The sequence below is a fragment of the Prionailurus viverrinus genome, chromosome X (genome assembly GCF_022837055.1).
Source record: "Prionailurus viverrinus isolate Anna chromosome X, UM_Priviv_1.0, whole genome shotgun sequence".
Taxonomy (NCBI): Eukaryota; Metazoa; Chordata; class Mammalia; order Carnivora; family Felidae; genus Prionailurus; species Prionailurus viverrinus.
The window spans coordinates 107,460,510-107,481,063 of NC_062579.1; the positions used below are offsets into that span (position 1 = coordinate 107,460,510).

At 47.0% G+C, this 20,554-nt stretch overlaps 1 protein-coding gene and 1 non-coding gene across 4 annotated transcripts in view; both read right to left on the bottom strand.

The window, feature by feature from the left end:
- Positions 1-20,554, bottom strand: part of FGF13 (fibroblast growth factor 13) — a 445,889-nt gene that overhangs the window by 120,802 nt on the left and 304,533 nt on the right. The gene's annotated exons all lie outside the window — the stretch shown is intronic.
- Positions 4,727-4,799, bottom strand: TRNAN-GUU (transfer RNA asparagine (anticodon GUU)). Its single transcript has one exon. It is a non-coding gene; the product is annotated as a tRNA-Asn (tRNA).

Below are 20,554 nucleotides of genomic sequence, written 5' to 3' on the forward strand. Positions count from 1 at the left end.
TTCTAGAGTTTTAGGCATGTGCTATCTAATGGGTAAGCTCTGGAGTCGGATGGCCCAAATCTCACGTTTGACAGTTTGTACATAGGCCGTTGTCACGCTTCTCTTAGCTTGTGTGCTGCTCAAAGTCAGGAGGGAGGTTACCCTTAGGGATCAGTGACTAGAGCGGCTCTTCTCGGCGGGGCTAGTGGTATTCTGCTTCTTCATCTGGCTGTTCCTTATTTAGGGGTGTCCAGTTCACGACCATCATTCACCAATGACTCTTCTGTATGTATGTTAGACTTTACAATGAATTTTAAAACTTTTTTTTAACGTGTATTTATTTTTGAGAGACAGGGAGAGACAGAGCATGAGTGGGGGAGGGGCAGAGAGCGAGGGACACACAGAACCCGAAGCGGGCTCCAGGCTCTGAGCTGTCAGCACGAAGACTGATGCAGGGCTCGAACTCACGAACCGTGAGATCATGACCTGAGCCGAAGTCGGACACTCAACTGACTGAGCCCCCCGGGCGCCCCACTTTACAATGAATTTTAAAGCGTGCAGTTCATACGAACTCATCTACAAAGACTATGCCATGACGTGAATCAATGCTTATACGTTCAAAAAGCAAGAGGGAGTAGCAGAGTTAAAAAATCCCTCAAGGGGCACCTGGGTGGCTCAGCCAATTAAGTGTCTGGCTTTGGCTTAGGTCGTGACCCCATGGTTCGTAGGTTCGAGCCCCGCATCGAGTTCTGTACTGACAGTGCAGAGCCTGCTTGGGATTCTCTCTCTCTCAAAGAGAATAAATAAATAAACTTTTAAAAAGCCCTCAAACGCGGCCAGTCTCTGCGCCAACAGCCTAGGTGACATCTCGTTAATTCTGCCGACCAGACTACTTCCTTTATTTGAGAAGCCGCATGAAGCAGAATCATGGAACCCTTGAATTCCCGTGGAGAGCATAGGAAAGCCCGGGCAGTTTGGGGTCCGGCCGAGCATGGTCCTGAGTTCTTAGGTTTGCTTCCGTCCTAGGGCCAGGGGGTGTCTGTGTCATGCTGTGGTAGTCACCACTCTGTATCAGCTGCCAGTTACGAGTCAGTGTTGAATGCGAGTCAGCCGACTCTTCTCATCCAGCAACACCGGCAACAGGCTCGATCTGTCACTTACATAGCGATGATACACGCTCAGTCCTTGGCTACCTGGCAAGTAGTCACAAGTAGATCCTATTGTGTAGCGATCGCTGGGGTCACGAGTGTTTTCTTGAAGGTACGTGCGTGTGGATGCAGGGAGGAGTAACTTTTTTTCGGTTCAAGTCCTTGCTCTGCCGCTTACTGGCTGCGTGACTTTGCACAAGTTCCTCAACCTCGGCGTGGTTCGGTTTTGTTAGAAATGGATCAGGTTGTGAGGCGTATTAATAAAGATAATGTTACGTAAAGTGTACTTACCCCACTGCCTGGCACAGAGTAAACACTCAATAAGTCATTATTATTGTAGCGTTATCATGCCCCTTAACGATCTTGGAAAATCAATGAGATAAAAATGCAGACAATTCCAGATGTAAAGTTAGCGGTTGATAAATGTCGTTATTATCTGGAGCGTTATCATGCCCCTTAACGATCTTGGCCCATAGGGAAGCTGAATATTTTCCTGACTAGTTGGGGGACCATCTGGGCTTGTAAATGAAGGAAAGAAAGGACAAAGTGACTATAAATTATTTTCCCCACAAAGGTCTTGCAAAGCCCCCTGGGACTGGGCCCAGCTAACCCGGAGTCTGGCCCTCCCATGCTGCCCACCTGCCAACAATCATTCAGTTACGGGGAGAACATACAGAGAGAGCCGAGCATTTTACCCAAGTGTCATCCCGAAACTCTCAGCCTGGACTTCTCTTACTTATTCATTCACGGAGTTATTCATCTGCATCTCTCCTGGAGAACATGACCTCCCCAAACGTGTTCCAGAAAACAGTGGTCTTTGAAAATGTATTATTCAGTGAAAGAAAACAATTATGTGGCCAAATAAAGTGGAGGTTCGGCAAACTGTCTGCCTCTTGAGATCTGTAACTTACACTGGCCTGTTAAAGGCCCTGACAAAGTCCTGCCATTCACTTGCTCGCTTGTTCACTCGTTCACCTAATTATATATACACTGAGCGCTTAGCACTTGCCGGTCACTATTCTAGACACTGGGGGAAATACAGCAGGGAACGAAACTACCCCACAGGGCACTGCCTAACCCAGAGCTTTCCAAATGCATTCTTTTTGTGGAGACCATTCCTTTTTTTCTTTTTCATTTTTTAACGTTTATCTATTTTTGAGAGAGAGACAGAGAGAGCATGAGCAGGGGAGGGGCAGGGAGAGAGGGAGACACAGAATCCAAAGCGGGCTCCAGGCTCTGAGCTGTCAGCACAGAGCCCAATGTGGGGCTCCAACCTGTGAACCACGATATCACGACCTGAGCCGAAGTCAGACGCTCAACCGACCAAGCCACCCAGCCGCCCCTATAAAGACCCTTCCTGATTTGCCATTTCCTGATCTCCCCACACTCACTCAGCTGCAGTGAGTATCCAGAGGTTTCCAAAGCATGGCATTCAGTTTCACACCTCCGCGAATTCACTCGTGCCACCCCGGCCTCTGCCTGGAATGCCTCTTCTCCCCTCAACCCACTCCGGCCTCGCTAACCCCGTTCTTCCATCTAGATTCTGTGCAAGCTCCAACTTCTCTGAGGACGCCTCTGAGCTCACACCGCCGGGATGGAACAGCTTCCTCTCCTCTGCGCTCTCGTCGTGCCCTGTGCACACCCTGCTTCCCGGCACATTTCGTAGTGATCTTTGTAGTACTTGTCTGCCCCCCGCCAGACTCTGCATGAAGGAAAGGACCCAGAAGGGACCATGCCCAATTCATCTGTGTGTTCCCAGCTTAGCACAGTGCCTGGCTCTCAGCGACGGCTTTGCCAATAAGTGTGAAATGGGCGTGTGAGCCAGGCCCAAACGGTCTGGGGTCTCCACGCAAATTATTTTTTTAAAAAGGCACCTGCTCTTAGCAGGTTTCGCCCGGGGGTGCGTGATTCGCCAAGAGGGAGGCACACGTGAGTGTCTGTGTGGGTGGGTGGGGGCGCCCTTTCCACTAGGTGCGAGGCTCGGGAAGCTGGGTCTGGGCGGCGCTTCGGCTCCACGTGGCCCCTCTGGCCTGGAAGCCTTTTGGCCGGCAACCCTGGAACGAAAGAACGGGGTTCCAGGCTGGGGTGTGGGCTTTTGGAGGGAATGTTGCACAGACTGACCTCCACTGCCCTTTCAGGCCTGAAACACTACAAGTGTAAAGTAAGTGAAGAGACACTTCCGTGCAAGCCCGAATAGAATTCGCGTGCTTCCTTTCGCTTGCTTCAATTGCTACAGAAGTTGGTTGTACTCGGCTGATGGCCCATTCACCAAATCGGACGTCTGCTGCTCACTTGTCTCCCGGGAGGAGGAGCTCATTCCGTAGGATTCCCACTATAAAGAAACAAGTTAAAATTGGCCTTACTGCCGGATTGCATTTATGTAATTTGGACATTAGAAATAGCAATCAGGATTGCCAGAGAAAAGCGTGGGCTGCCCAGCTAAATGTGAATTTCATACAACAATGATTTTTTTTTTTTTAAGCATAAGTATGTCCCAGGCACTGTTTGGGGCATACTTATACTAAAAAAATTTTTTTTTGCTGTTGCTGCTGTTAATCGGAAATTCAAATTTAACTGGGCGTTCTCTGTTTTTATTTGCCAAACCTGGCAACCATACACACGATGCCTCTTTGTATTAACAGCTAGAATAGAGAAGTCAGATTTTCCTGGTACTGAACCTCCTGGAAAAGGTACAGGGTATTTGGGGCAGTAATTAGTGGATACACATGAGAACACCCTCCGAACACCTTCCCTGACATGCAGGATGGAGTACACAAGGGGAAAGGATACTGCCATGATACTTTAAGAGAAAGAAGCTTTCCTCTCAGAAAGGAAGGGAACAAAGTCAGTTCAGAAGGATTTAGAACATCAAGGTCTGGGGCCCCTCGGAGGGGCAAGTGGTTAAGCGTCTGACCTCGGTTCAGGTCACGCTCTCACGGGTCGTGGGTTTGAGCCCCGCGTCGGGCTCTGCGCTGACAGTGCGGAGCCCGCTTTGGATCCTCTGTTTCCCTCTCTCTCTGCCCCTCCCTCGCTCACTGTCTCTCAAAAATAAATAAACATTAAAAAAAAAATCAAGGTTTGGTCGCTGAATTCTGATGAGGCTGTGATAACAGGACATGTTTAAAGTGGAGAGTGTCTTCACTTTGTTTTGTTCTCTCTGCTTTTAGAGAACACATAAATGTATTTCTTTTGTTTACAGTGAAGTCTTTTAGAATATTACACTGAAGAGAATAAACATACCTCTGTCTTAAGGCTTTAGCAGGAACTACATGTGATAACACAGTTAAAGCACCTACACAGAGTAAACGTTCCAGAAATTGGAATTCTCATCTCTGTCGTTGGTATTATTTCTAAATCTGGAGCCACCTACTGTGAGCTTCCTTCCTTCTAGTAAATAAAAAGGAGGGCTACAACACAAGAAAAGGAAGGAGAGAAAAGGGGGGTTCCAGAGCTTACATTTCACCCTCAAGGCTGGATTTGCGCCCTCAAATTACGGCACCCACAACAATAGCAAATATTTTACCCAGAAAGAATTTTGATGCTGTTTAGCTGTGTGTGTGTGTGTGTGTGTGCGCGTGTGTAGTTTTAAGTAGGTTCCACGCCCAGCGCGGGGCTGGAACTCACGACCGTGAGATTAACAGTCACGTGCTCTACCGACTGAGCCAGCCAGGCGCCCCTGATGCTGTTTAGTTTCGTTATTTATCCTGTACTTTAAGCCCATGCCGTTTTCAACCATGTTCCCACACTGGCCCTGGGCAAACCCTACTAGTTTTGTTAGTGAGTGGCAGAGAAGGAAAGATGGGTAGAGGTTGTGTCTCCTTTTCTATTCAAAAGCGTGTTCTGATAGCCAGGTTGTAAATCAGAAACTCAAGCTCTACCACAAGTTGATCCACTTATGGTTTCGGGCAAGCCAGTTTCGCTTTCACCTCTGTGACCTATTTAACTCGTCACTGGCTCTGAAAACTTTTAAAACTCCATGAAGTACTCTAACTCCAAACAGATCCTGCGTTAAGCTGGTGTTACTTCTCAAATTGTTAGCTCCTTGGTCTCCCCGAAACATGACAGAGGTGATCGACTGAGACTCAGTACCGGCAGATGATAGTTGCCCCATAAAACTAAGAGAAGGATTGGTATTCCAAGAGGCAAGTGAATTCAAACAGAACCATGAAATTAGTGCACCCATATGGCCCATGCTACCCACAGTGTGTGGTGATGAGTTTCCGTGACCAAATGGACACTGTATGAAATATTAAATCTCAAGAACAAATGCCCCCTAGCCTAAGAACTTTGAAATACTGAACGATCAAATGAGGAACCCCGTTCACTTTCTGTAAAGCCATGCCGCACTACATTGTTAGGTGGCTAAGGAACTACAACCAAAGGAAGATTTTGACTGTCCATGTTCCGTAGCAGCCAACTTTTACATCCTTACTTCTTAGCTGTGGATGCTTTTGCTGTGGTGCAGAAAGTAGTTGGGGTTTAAGCAATTTAGTAGAAAATATATTTCATGGAGGGATGATTCCACAGCTTAAGGACACAGAGCATTCAGCAGTCGTGTATCTCCAGAGACACTTAAAGTACCGTATGCCGGCAACGGGACGCACCTTTAAACTTTCTTTTTTCAAATTCTTTTTTTAAAGTAGGCTCTGTGCCCAAAGGGGGGTTTGAACTCACGACCCGGAAATAAAAGAGTCACGTGCTCTACCGACCGAGCCAGCCAGGCGTCCCTTAACCCTTTATTGTATTCAGCTTTCCCCCAGCTAGTCCCAGAAACTGGGGAAAGTACGACCTCAATAAGTAAATTCCTGTTAAATACAAAGATGGGAGAAGAAAGAGTGACATTTAGCTTACCCTACCAAGCACCCCTGCATTGCTTCCCCTGCGGTAATAGAGCGGAAGGTAATGTTGGCAGCTGAAACTTATACAGCACTTGCTCTGTGCTAGGAGCTCTCCTAAGTGCTTTGTACATATGAGGTCACGTAGTCGTCACTTCGGTCATACGAAGTAGGTGTTCTAGGAGCCCCGTTTACAGACGAGGAAACAGGTATAAGGAAATTTAGGACCTTGCCCACAGTCATCCAGCCACTAATGAGCAAAGCCAGCATTCAAACCCAGATAGCTTAGTGCCAGAGGTCCACAGATTTTGGCTTAACCGAACGCTCTCGGCATGGGACAGAAAGGACTGGAATAGGAGGCATGCTGCCTAAGTGTCCACCTGCCCCCCTGAATGGTGAGATACTTGTAGGCGAGGCCTAGGTTTTGTCTGTGTATCTTCCAGGGCCCGGCACAGGACCCGGACCTAGCAGATGTCCAGAAGGCACTGGAAAGGAAACCGACTTGAAATATTAGGCCAATCCGTATGAAATTAACATTGGTCTCTGTCAAAATAGTTGACTGTCAATTTCATTTAGTTCGGCCCACTAGAACGCAGACAACACCAACCAGCTCTGGAGCTAACCATACTCTTCATGTCCTTTAAATGCTTTATTAATTTGTAGCAAGCACGTTGATACTTCTAGGAAGAAAATAATACCATCGGATGCTTTACTCACCTACCACTGGAAAGGCCAGAACATGGCAAAGTTGGAAGTCCTGGATTTCCTCATGCAAATATTTTCTTCTTCATTTTCCTCTATGGCAGGTACGTAATTGTGCCTTGAGGTATCTATAGCATTGTCTCTAAAGATCTCCACACCAACGACGGTCAGCGCGTCGGACGTTTTATCGACATGACATCCGGCTGAACTTTTTCAAAGCCAGTCTCCCTTCCACCCCATCCCCTTCTCTCACTTTGCGAGTCGCAAGTGGCAATGATAGATCGCTCCACAAGATGGCACTCCTATTTCTTCTTTGTTTTCCTTGTTCATCCTGATGAAAAGGCCCTAATTCTCCACGGTGGCAGAAAACACAGAACCATGCCTTGTGTCGCAACTAACGTAGCCGACTGCTCCTACGAACGGATTTTAGACACTTGAAAACAATGGTTTTCTCCGAGACTTTCTAGTGCTACTTCGGAGAGGATTTCTGTTGCCACACGGGGGGGGGGGGGGGGGGCACGTTGGGATGCAAAGAGGTTGGAATGTGGGCCTATTGCTGGTGCCTACCCTGGAGGAACACTCAGGCTGAAGGAAAAGAAGAAGGGCCGAGAGCTGCCTATGTCACTGCAGGGCGAACGGCACCCATCTAAAGCTTCCCAGGGAAATGCTCCAACTGAATCTCGAAGTTCGGTTGCCCCCCACCCAGAACTGTTCCTACCCAGACTGGGTCCTCGGGCCTACGCCTCCCCTCACCTGGTCCCTCTCTACGGAAAGCACAGGACTGAGCGGAGGTGGGCAAATTTCGGCCAATGACGTCTCACTTCAAGGAAACAGCCTCAGGCTGAAAAGAAGAGGTATGGAAATCACAGGAACATTCATCGGATGCTTTGCTTAGCAAACTTCTCTCACTTAATACTCACACGAACCCTGTGTTTTTAGGTACCACACGCATAGGTAATACCTGATTCTCAGCACTTCGCAAATATTAATTCATTTCAATCAGTCACCATCATATTCCTATGAGGAGGCATGCTATTATTATCTCCCTTTTACGAGAAACCGAGGCACAGTGGGATTAAGTGAGTTGGCAAAGGTGTCACTGCTGGTAAGAAGCACAACTGAGGTTCAGGGCCATGGATGCCAAACTCCAGGGTCTGGGCCCTTATGCTGCCTCTCTGTTTCACGGAGAAATAATTAGGACCATCGGATCAGAATTCCTCAAATTCCTGCTACCCAACGTATAAACTTACCCGAATCTGCACCTTTCCTCCTCCCCACCTCTTGCTAATGCTGACATTCTCATCTGCGTTCTGATCCCTTTCTCTTAGCCTTTTGGGGGACCTCACACCACGGACTGTCCTCTCTCGAGCTGCTTCCCCTCGCTGGCATTTAAAACCCAGCCCTCCCTGCTCCTCTGTACAAAGTACAACTATAAAGTTTGGGAATAATGCCAGAGGCGAGCAAAGGAGGACTCCGAAAAGTGACAGAAGGAAGGCTAACTGGACTAGGATCCCGAGACTGGAGGGACGGCACAGTGCACGGTGTCTCGTGATCACTCTTACCCCACCGAAGGTGACCCGGACCCGGCATTTCCTGCTCCCGGGCTGAACAACAGAACGCGTCTCGGGTAGGCTTCTTTCTTCCCCAGAGCAAATGGTAATCCTTCTGACAACATCCGGGGAGCCCAGTGGCACCAGCAAAGGAAGCATTCTCCTTCCCCTAACACGCTCCTCCGTCACTGAGAAACACCAGAGAGTGCCGGCAAGGGGCATCGTGCCTCAAGAAGCCCCTTTGTCCCCGCACACCTGCCACTCCTTCCCGCTTTGAAAGACACCAGGTGGCAAGGCAGCACCGCCTAGGACGACCCTGCCTCAACAAGTACCATGTGCCATCAGCACTTTTGTCACCATAAAGGGGACAGAGGGACCTGAGGTCCTTTCCCCTGCCAAGGGATGTGGGGGCCGGTGGGTGGAGCTGCAGGGGGCATCCCGTCATGACAAGCAGACTTCCAGGAAGCTTCTTCAACCCTGTGGGCCTGGAAAAACCTCTACCCGCTCCGGCAACACCAGCAGATTGAAATAGGACCCAGAGTCTCCTACCATATTAGCCAAAATGTCCAGGACACGATAAAAAAAAACAACAACAACAACAACAAAAAACACCTGTCACACCAAGAGCCAGGAAAATCACAACTTGAATGGGAGAAAAACAAAAGATAATCAACTAACGTCAATACTGAGATGACTTGGATATTGGAATTATGTGACAAGGATTTTGAAGCAGCCACCAGAAACATGCTTAAACAGCAAATACCAATCCTCTTGCAATAAATGGAAGAATAGAGAAACGCTCTGGCAAGAAATAGACATTATAAAGAAGCACCAGATGGACACTATAGAAAGGAAAACTACAGTAATATAAATAAAAAACGTGTTGGATGGAATCAACAGTAGAGTGAAGATGACAGACGACATGGGAAATGCCAGAAGGAGAGGAGAAAAAGTGGAGCTGAAAAGAAATAAGGGCTAAAAACATCCCAAGTTTGGGGAACGATGGAGACCTACAGATTCCAGAAGCGGAGCGAACTGTCAGTCCGACACACCCAAAGAAATGCAAGCCGAGACCAATCGTAACCAAATTTCTGACAAATAAAGACAAAGAAGAAATCTTGAAAGCAGCGAAAAAGAAACAATGCATCCACCGAAATCTTGAAAGCAGCCAAAAAGAAACAATGCATCCACCCAGAGAGAAACACCAGTTTGAATGATGGCAGCGTTCTCATCTGAAACCATGGAGAACAGCAGGAAGTAATGCAACATTTTTCAAGGACTAAAGGAAACCTCTTCTCTGAGAAAGGCCATGCGGAGAGAATGAAAAGACAAACGACGGTCTGGGAGAAAATATTTGTAAACCACGTATCTGACAAAAACGATCGAGAGTATCTAGAATATATAGAAAACTGTCAAGCCTCAACAGGAAAAAAAAAAAAATCCAACAACCCAATGAAAAACAATGGGCAAAAGCCATGAACAGACATTCCACCAAGGAGGATACACAGATGACAACCACATGAAAAGATACTCAAAATCATCAGCTATCCGGGAAATGCAAATTAAAACCACAGCAAGATACCACTAAACACCAAGCAGAAGGGCTAAAATGAATAACGTCAACACAGAATTCTGGTGACTATGCCAACACACTGGATTGCTCATCTATTGCTGGCAGGAATGTAAAATGGTGCAGTGAGTGGCTTTGGAATGTGGTCGGGCAGTTTCTTAAAAAGTTACACATGCAGCTACCATACGATCCCGTAATTGTACTCCTGGGCAATTCACCCCACAGAAATGAAAAACCTCTTTGCACACAAAACCTGCACGTGCAGCTTTACAGCAGCTTTATCCGTAAGAATAAGAACAAGAGCTAAACGCTGGTAACACCTCCGATGGGTGAATGGTTAAGCAAACTGTGGTATCATGGAACTCAGCAATGAAAAGGAATAAACTATTCATACCCCCAAGACACGGGGGAATCTCCAGGGAGTAGGGCGAATGAGAATAGGCAATTTCAAAAGGTTACATACTGTGGATTCCACTGACAGGGCGTTAATAAAAGGACAAAATTATGGAGAGAAACAGATGAGTGGTTACAGGTGGTTAGGGACTGAGCCGTGGTGGCAAGAAGGATGCAGGGTGGTGACGGACATGGCTGGTTATAAAAGCAACAAGAGGGATGATTCCTGTGGCGTTGGAACCATGTGGGGTGACACGTACATAACTTACACAAGCGATAAAATTGTACAGCATTTAATATATGTACACACAGATGAGTCCAAGTGGTGCTGGGGAAATCTGGGTAGGATTGATGTTTCATATCAGCGTCCATGTCCTGGTTGGGATGCTGTACTGTGTTACTGTAGGATGTTATCAATGGGGGAAGCTGGGCAGGTTGTGGGGAAAAAAAATCTCTGTATTATTTCTTGCAACTGCAACATGAATCTACAATGATCTCAATAGCAATTTCAGTGAAAAAACATAATCGAGCGTTGGATCTTCATTTAAGACTCCATACTCCTCTCTTAACTACCATCCTTTTTTTTTCTTTAAGTTTCCTCGCACAACCAAACATTTTGAAAAGGTCCTCTGACTTCTACACGTCAACTTCCCTATTGTTCAACCAATTCTCAATCCACCACAATGGATCCTATCTTCACTAAAATGGCTCTTGTCAAGGTTAACAGTAATGTCTTGTTCTTCTACGTTGACCTTTCTGTCCGTGTCTTACTTGATGCCTCAACCTGTTGACTGCTCCTTCCTTCCAGAAACACTCTTTCCCCTCCTACCTCACTGGTTACTCCTCAATCTCACCTTGGGTTCTTCTTTATCTGCCTAATTCTTTTCCTTCCAGTTCACCTACCATAATACAGTTGACCCTTGAATAGCATGGGATTGAACTGCTCAGGTCCGCTTATACACGGATTTTAAAAACTAAATACAGTACAGGGGCGCCTGGGTGGCTCAGTCGGTTAAGCGTCCGACTTCGGCTCAGGTCATGATCTCCCAGTTTGTGAGTTCAAGCCCCGCATAGGGCTCTGTGCTGACAGCTCAGAGCCTGGAGCCTGCTTGGGATTCTGTGTCTGCTTCTCTCTCTGTCCCTCCCCCACTTGTGCTCTGTCTCTCTTTATCAAAAATAAATAAATGTAGGGGCGCCTGGGTGGCGCAGTCGGTTAAACGTCCGACTTCAGCCAGGTCACGATCTCGCAGTCCGGGAGTTCGAGCCCCGCGTCAGGCTCTGGGCTGATGGCTCAGAGCCTGGAGCCTGTTTCCGATTCTGTGTCTCCCTCTCTCTGCCCCTCCCACGTTCATGCTCTGTCTCTCTCTGTCCCCAAAATAAATTAAAAAAACTTTAAAAAAATAAAAATAAAAAAAATAAATAAATGTAAAAAAAATAAATAAAATAAGTACAGTACTATAAATGTATTTTCTCTTCCTTAGGGTTTTCTTAACATCTTCTTTTCCCTAGCTTACTTTATCATAAGAATGCAGTATACAATACATAGAATATACAAAATGTGTCTTAATGGACTGTTTATGTTATCGATAGGGCCTCCCGTCAACAGTAGTTAAGTTTTGGGGGAGTCAAAAGTTACATGTGGATTTTCACCTGCGACGGAGGGAGCGTGGCACCGCTACCCCACCCCATGTTGTTCAAGGGTCAAGTGTAATCTCATTCTAATAATTAACTTCGTTAAGACCTGCAAGTTCCTGACCTCACCGCCTTCTCACAGCTCATCAGCTACCTCATGGTCTCACTGTGTCCGGACCTTAGATTCAACCAGCCGTCATTATACTCACTCTCTTGTGAAAAAGCTTTACACCCTAATTTCTCTCTCCCTCTATTACCTGTGCCTTGCAAAGTCCCAACCTCAGTCAACTCTACTCCCTGCCTACTTCCTCCTTGTATTTCAGTAGCCAAATGCTGCCTGAAAAAAACACACAGCTGTGTTGACAGGTTTCATGTCAATATCATGGTCATCAATTTCAAACGAGCCCTCTATGTTGCCAGAACATCCTACCACACTCGCTTTCCTATTCACATTCCCACTCTCCGAAACAACTATCTCACAGCTTTCTCTTCCTTCTCAGACCCACACGCACGTCCGAGATCCAACCTTGCGCTCACAGATGGTGTCCTGGCCTCACTTCATTGATAAAGCAGGAGCACTATGGTGAAATGTCCCTGTTTCTGTCGGTGGCTAACTCCTCCACTTGTGCTCAGTATCCATCCCGTCTCTTCCAGCCTTCTCTGGGGGCTCCCTCCTCTGATTTAGTCCCTCTCTTTCTCGCATCTTCAGTGTCTCCCTTTCGACCTCGTCATCCTCATCAGCACACAGGCAGGTCCTAGCTGTCCCCTACTGTCAAGAAAAAATTCCTTTTACCCCACAGCTCCATTCATGCTGCCACCGCATTCCTTCATTCCCGTTCACGACAAGATCCCTTTCATAAGTGGTATAGAGTTACCATTCGCACTCTTCGCCTCTGGTTTCCTCCTCAATTCACTCTAATCCAGTTTCCGCCTCTGCCACTCTAGAAACATCGCTTTTGCCAAAGTCATCAGTGACCTTCGTGTAATCAAAGTCAGTGGTCCTTTCTCTGCTCTTGATTTGCTTGGCCGCAAGCAGGTCTTGACACAGCTGACTCTTGCGTCTGCTCTTTGGAGCGCCTGGGTGGCTCAGTCAGTTAGGCGTCCAAACTCTTGGTTTCGGCTCAGGTCATGATCTCGCGGTTCGTGTGTTTGAGCCCCGTGTCCGGCTCTGTGCTGGTGGTGCAGAGAATGCTTGGGATTCTCTCTGCCCCTGCCCTACTTGCGCACGTGTACTCTCTCTCAAAAGAAATAAATAAAAATAACAACAACCCTGTTTTTCCCTGGGCTTCCAGGACGCTGCACTCTCCCGGTTTTAGTTCTATCTCACTGGCCTCTCCTCTGTCTGTTCGGTAGCCTTTAATCCTTCTCACCCTAAGTGACCTCATTCAGTCCTATAGCTTTAAATGCTACCTATGTGCCGATGTGTCCCAAGCTTACACGTCCCCTGATACGTCCAAGTGCCCCTTGGCGTCTCTACATGGATGTCTAATAGGCACCTGAAAACTAATGTGTTCGGACCCAAACTCATGATTCTTCCCGCAAAACTGTTCTCCCAGTTGCTCTCATAACAACTCTAAAACCCATTATTCTTTTCCTCCCCTCACTTTCGATTCTTCCAAAAATCCTTCTTATTCTGCCTCCAAAAAATGTATCCTGATTCTGTCTACTTCCATCCGTCACCAAGATTACCATCCTGATCTGATCCATCATACCCATTTGGCCTAGAGCAATTGCTTCTGATGGTTTTTCTTAGCTTCTGCGAATCCTTGCCATCCATTCTCCGCTCGGCACCAGAGTAACCTTTTTAAAAAAAGAAATCAAATCCTTCACTTCGTTTCTTAAAATCTTCCTGGGACTACCCAGCGGACTTAGAATAAAATCCAAACTCCTTTTCCTACCTCTTACCAACAAGTCCTTTGGGAAAAGTCAGGGAGGCATTTCAGTCTCCGCCTTCCAGAAAAAAACAAAACAAAACAAAAACACAACCTAGCTGGGGAAGAGGGTAAAGGAATGAACACACAACATGCACCCGGTATCTGTACCTGAGGAGGAGACTGTTTTACTTGCAGAAAATTAAAAGGCTTTGGCAGCTTCTTCCCAAGAAGGGGTCAATCTGTCCACCAATCTGGGACCTCCCTGGGGGACTGCTTTCCAGAGAACTTCATGCCTCCAAGAGTTTGTTAGAATCCCCGCCCCCCTCTTTGCCTCACTTCCCACTGCCCTCCTCACCACCTAGCCACAGGCAAGCACCATTCACTACCAAGGCCAGCAGGCAACACTGATCAAAAGAAAAGCAATAAAAACCATTCTGTGTTTGGGTCCAGCTAGATCTGCCGCTGACTAGCTGTGTGACCCTGGGCAAGCTACGTAACCTCTCTGATCTCTGAGCCTTAAGGTTGCCGAAACGGTCCTCCTTAACACTAAGATTCCATAATCAACTGTTAGTTTTCAAGTCGCAACACGTCGTCAATTCTACTAGCACCGAGACACGAAACAAATAGGCAGTTTTGAAAAAAAAAAAAGGTTGGGCGTTCCCCTTTTTTCTTGGAAAACCTTATGATTAACCAAGGATCTGATGTTTCTTTTGTGAGACAGAAATCTGAAGCTTCTGAACCAAACTGCCAATCCCCGCTCGCTTACTAGCTTACAATTTCCCAATTTTTGACTAGTTTCTTTAAAGTGGTGAAAATGTTTTAAAAGAAATTAAATGGGGAACGGTGAACCGATATTTGAATCAGCCCTTAATCAGCCAGATGGGGTCGCGGAAGCTTTAGGAACATCGGCTCTGGCAGCCCAGATTTTGCCGCACGGACCACGTGTGCTGGGGCACACCCAAACTGTGCCTCCACACCAGTTTCCTAAGCCTGAAGCCTCACAGCCTTCCCGCCTCCACACCCGCCCAATACCCTCCGTATATCCTACCCAACACCCGGTCCTGGTGAATCTACCTCAAAAAACATTTCCCAAATGGGTCAAGACCCAAAGAGCCAACCCTTTCATCCTGCACCTTGACCCGCCTACTGCTTTTGTGTGTGTGCGTGTGTGTGTGTGTGTGTGCGCGCTTTCACATCTCTGTGGCTTTGTCCTCTGCCTTTAGTAAAATCTCTGCTTTTCAAAGCACTTGGTCGCTGTCTCTTGAATAAAAGAGCGTAAGAATGGGTCCTCATAACCTGGATCTGCCCATGCGGGAGACCAAAGTGGCACTTCCCGAACCCAATGCTTAGTATGATGGCAAGACCTTCCCTTTATGCGTCACACTGTTAATTGGCTGTTCTATTTAAGGAAAGCCTTTTCCTCTACCATTGGTCATGCCACCACATTTGAACTGACATTGACAGATTTAGCAGCGGTTGTGTGTTTAGCTGTAATCAAAGGAGGAAGGCTAATGTGGCCTTCTAGATTGTTGTCCTGGAAGGCTCCCTGGGTGGTCTGATTGTGTCTGCAGCGACACTTTAGTTTCTGTATGAAGCAAGATATTTATGAACGGTCAAGCTGGTTTTGCCACTCTAATGGCCCAAATTGGAATTTGCCAGTAAAACAGGAAGAGCTCCATGCGCATCGGGCTAGAAAAGTGAAATGCAATTAAAAAGGGCTCGTTTGTTAGCCGTCTACATTTCCCAACTTACCCCCGGGACATACTTAAAATCTACGAATTTTGACAGGAAAGACATTGGCTTTGATCTGTGGTCTTGCTGCAATGTTCACCATAGTTAAAACGGGTGCTCCTTAAAATGTTAAGGCACCCCCACCTCCTCCGTTCTTTTCTAAACTCTGCAAATGTATACAATTTCACCCAAGAGTGAAGATGCCTTCACTGTATCCCAAGGAATTGACTCGAAGGGGCACAGGTTGAGTGGTGTTTCTAGTTTTTCCCAGTGATACCATATTCCCCATCCTAGGCCAGCCATTTCTGTGGGGGGACCAAGGGGCACTCTGCGTTGCTGCAGGGCAGGATGTGTGACATAGGTCCGGCAGTCTAAGTTGTTGCTAATGACAACAACAATACGGTTAATAAACGTGCGCTGACACCGACTATATTTTCTGTCCATTTTATTATTAAATCCTAACTTCTCTGTAGGTTAAGAGGCATTATCCCTCTGCTGTGGATGAGGAAACTTTGGTGTAGACAGTTTCAGTGTCTTGCCCCGAATTGCGTGGTGAGTGGGTGGCAGAACCGGGAAACCAACTGATGGCTCTCGGTCTCCAAAGCCAAGGTATTTTTCCCCTTACAGGAGCCTTTGACCAACATGGATTTCATCTCATTTCTGTCTTGCGGGTGAGTGAACTGAGCCTCAGAGAGGTTAAAGTAACTTGTCCAAGGTCACATCACCAGGAAGTATTGGAGTAACTTGTAACCCAGATTCCGGGTCAGATTCCAGATTTCCCGGGCTCTCTTCAACTGCCCTCTTTCCGTGACAAATGGACCTAGCCGGCCTGCGGCTGATCCCATGGGGTGTCAGAAAAGCCTGCAGACCGGAAGTCAGAGTGGGGGAGGGGCAGTATTTAGAAAGGTGGGCGGGGACAGCAACCACCCTCCTATCCTCAGGATCCTAGTGACTCAATTTGGCCCTAGACAGCCCGATTCCCTGTGGTTCAGGACACTGTGTGTGTGTGGGGGGGGGGGGATGTTGAGCCCCCTGTAGTGAGTTGAATGGTGACCCCTCAGAGTATATGTCCCCATCCTAATCCCTGAACCTGTGAATGTTACCATATTTGGAAAAAGGGTCTTTGCAGATGTAATTATATTAAGGACCGTGAGATGAGATCATCACGAATTATCTGGGTGGGCACTAAATCCAGTCACAAATGTCCTTACAAAGGAAAGGCAGACGGATATTTGAGACCGACGGTTACAAGCCAAGGAATGCCTGGAGCCACCAAAAGGCAGAAGAGGCAAGGAACGCATTCTCCCCTAGAGCCTCTGGAGGGAGCGTATCCTGGCCAACAAGGGTTACTGGCCTCTGGCAACACAAGAGAAGGAAATTCTGTTGTCTTAAGCCACGGAGTTCGTGGCAATTTGTTCTGGCTGCCCCTGGAAACTCTTCCATGCCCTGAATACGGATCGAGATGCCTCCATCTGCAAACGCACAAAAGGAGAGCTCTGTCTACCAGTAGGGCTGAGGAGTTGGCTCGTGACAAATGGATGCTCAGAATTCAGGGTGCAGGCCACATTTCTCGGAGTATAAGGCTCAGAGAGTAAGTGGGTACGGGTGGGGGCCTAGCAAAATCCCTGTGATTGTAAACAGCTGGGCTAATGCATGTGTCAGGAAAATCTTGATAGGTGTGAAAGTAAGGGTTCCAACGAACTGGCAATCAATACCGCACGAGATGTACTGACCTATAAACCTGTGGGCTTCAGCGAGCCTTCAGTCAGGGCAATTCATCCTGCCCTGAGACTTCATCTGAAGCTGTGTTATGTGGAGAAAGGAGCATGGACTTTGGCCTAGAACCCCTGGGTTTGAATCCTGGCCCTGTCCAAGGTCACAGCCGTTGAGCTGACATAACTAGAAAGTCTCTCCGGGTCCTCATGTGCAAAATTGCGATAATGACAGGAACTAGCTCATCGAGATGTTGCCAGGATTAAATTAAATATTGTAAGCTTACACGTGCTATCACTGCCACAAGGTAAGTGCTCACGATACACGGCAGTTGCTCTGTTGGGTCCTGAGCCCCTAGAATGCAGCTCTATTACTGCGATCCTTTCCTGGAGCTGGTGCGGGAGGAAGGCGTGGGCTTATTCTCGTGCTCAATTGCTGTGACCGAAGGGGAAGATGGCTCAGAGCGACAGCTTTCTCTCTGTCCTGGACCCAATTCCCAACGTGGAGAAATGGTGAAATCCAATGTATTTCGTAGCTCTGGAAAAAGACAGGATGGCTCTATCGTAACTCCGGATAAAACGGAGTCACATTTACGATATGAACGATTCATAGGGATTGCATTTTTTTTTTTTTTTTAAACGAGGTCCACAAAACACTACAAACTGCCATCCCGGCTAAGAGGCTAGATTCTGTCATGATATTCAGGGATGGCATCCACTTGAGTGGCTGGGAAGACTGGATGACGCAAGGGACATGGCATTGGGAAGGAGTACTTTCTATGAAGTCACACTTCATTTGCATTGTGACATCAAACGACTCAATTCATTTTCGTCTGTTCCGCTCACTTCACAGGCCTTTACCTGCAGTCTAAGCTGTCAGATCCTTTTAGAGGTGTTACGAGTAAGATCTGTCAGCGTGACAGGTGGGCTTTTGTATTCCTACTGTTCAGTGTTCCTGCGTTCTGGGATTCCGACAACCGAGAAAACTCCTGCAACTTCTTATTTAGTCATGGACAACCTCAGAGGTGGAGAAACGGACTTCTTGTCCCCAGTGCAATACTTTTGCTTTAAAACATTCTCCCGGGAGGGGCACCTGGATGGCTCAGTTGGTTGAGCATCCGACTTCAGCTCAGATCATGATCTCGTGGTTTGTGGGTTCGAGCCCTGCATCAGACTCTGAGCTGACAGCTCAGAGCCTGGAGCCTGCTTCAGATGCTCTCTCTCTCTCTGCCCCTCCCTCGCCTGTTCTCTCTCTCTCTCTCTCTCCCTCTCTCCGTCTCTCAAAAATAAACATTTTTTTTTTAAATTTAAAATATTCTCCAGGGAAAAGAAAGACAAAGAGAGTAAAATTTGGGGTCTCTATTCTGTGACCAAGTCACAGGTTAAATCTTGCTTTAGAAAGTCAGTCATTTAAGGGGCCCCTGGGTGGCTCCGTCGGTTAAGCGTCCGACTTCGGCTCAGGTCATGATCTCGTGGTCCGTGAGTTCGAGCCCCGCGTCGTGCTCTGTGCTGACAGCTCAGAGCCTGGAGCCTGTTGCAGATTCTGTGTCTCCCTCTCTCTCTGACCCTCCCCCGTTCATGCTCTGTCTCTGTCTCAAAAATAAATAAAAAAACATTAAAAAAAGTTTTTTAAAAGAAAGTCAGTCATTTAAAAGGAATAATAACAATAATAAAAAAAAAACCCAGAATCGTAACTAACTCCAGCCAGGAATACTACAATGCAGATGTGTGTCCCTAACTGAAGAGGTATTTTGACATTTTTTGCTGTGCCTGACATCTTAGAACTTCTCCGTAGAGGTATATAGGAAGCCAAACTCAGACAATCCAAGAGAGCTTTTATGCATTCCGTTGGGAGTTCTCTTTATAACTACAAACATAGGGTATAAGAAGGGTCAAGTTATTCCCTCAAGAAGCTAAACCATAGGTGGAAAGGATCCAAATTAATTAACTCCAATATAGGTTTAAGTTATTTATAAACCCGAGGAATAAGCACAGCCTGGATTCCCAAGTGCCTCTGGCTAACACAATTAACTCTTTATTGACCAGCTAAAAATACCCTAATCCTCACTTCTCCATGAGAAATTTTGGTTTAGCCAAGTCAATTCTGCTATCCTCACTTACTCTTCGCACCATAGGATTTGGCAAAGATGCCTACGGTCCTAAAATAAGCACAACGGATCTAGGCTGGTTTGTACCAGGAGTTATTCCTGCGAGTAAGTGACAGACCTACTCTGAATCATCAAGATCAATCCAAACCGAACGGCTGTCACGGATTCTTGGCAGGTAACATGTGAATAGTAGATCTGGGGCAGGTGAGCCTCAGAAACACGCAGCCTATGTGGTAAGACGTACGTTTGGGAACCCATGACCCATGTTGTAAAGACAACAGAGATGGTGATGATTCACAGACAACTTGGCGCACAGGGGGGGTCCTATTCCAATTGAGTCCAGAAGCCCTTGCTCAGGGAAAAAGAATTATAGGAGTCTGAGAAGCCGTAAGCAATAAATACAATATATCGGCCAAATCAGGACATTTCTGAGGCTGAAATGGGGAGCTACTGATAATTACATCAAGACCTAGCTGGAAGGCAGGGGAAGGGTACCGCTAATATTATAGCTCCCGTTGGCATCAGAGAGGTAACATCTTGCTCAGTGCCTGGCGCATAATGAAGTTCAGTAAAGGTTTGTGGAGGGAAGAAATGGATAAAGTAAAATTGTACCACTTCTCCAAATTCTTTCAGTCACTGATCACTGGGGTTGGTATACCATTATTAAGGACTTGGTGGTGGTGATGGTCTTGACTCGCTGGGGTCACAATAAAGGGAGAGAACGGAGTTCTAACCACCACGTCCAATGGTTTGGTCTCAGCTCACACACTCCTTGAGCTTTTGAAGTGTCTAAGAATATTGGCCAACCTCTCTCTTCCCTTGGTTTCCATTACATGGCGCTTTCCTGGTTCTCTTCTTACTTTTGTGACCCCTGCTCCCTGTCTCCCTTTCCTAGTCCCTCTTTGCCCTTTTCTTCCTCTGCCATAAAGCCAGGTATTCGTGGGGAATCCACCTTCAATTCCTTGTCCTCTCTTCCTGTATCCCCTTAGTGGTCTCACCTGCTCTGTGTACTACTCACACGATTCTCAAATTTTGGCCTCCCTCCACAGCATCAGCTCTGCAGGGCAGTGGTCCATTTGCACCCCAGACTCACAGTATTTGAACCAAAATTTCACATCGTAAACCAAGTCTTCCTTCTGATGTCTTTCTGTGAAGGGTATCTCCATTTGTCAAGGGACCAAGGCTTGACACCCCAGGCCCGTCATTTTGTCTTCCCTCTCTCTAAGTCACACATCCAGGACAACACCAAGTTCTCCTGGACCTTGTGATCCAATTAATCCAAAATCTGTCCAACTCTAATGGCAATTGCCTTGGTTCTGG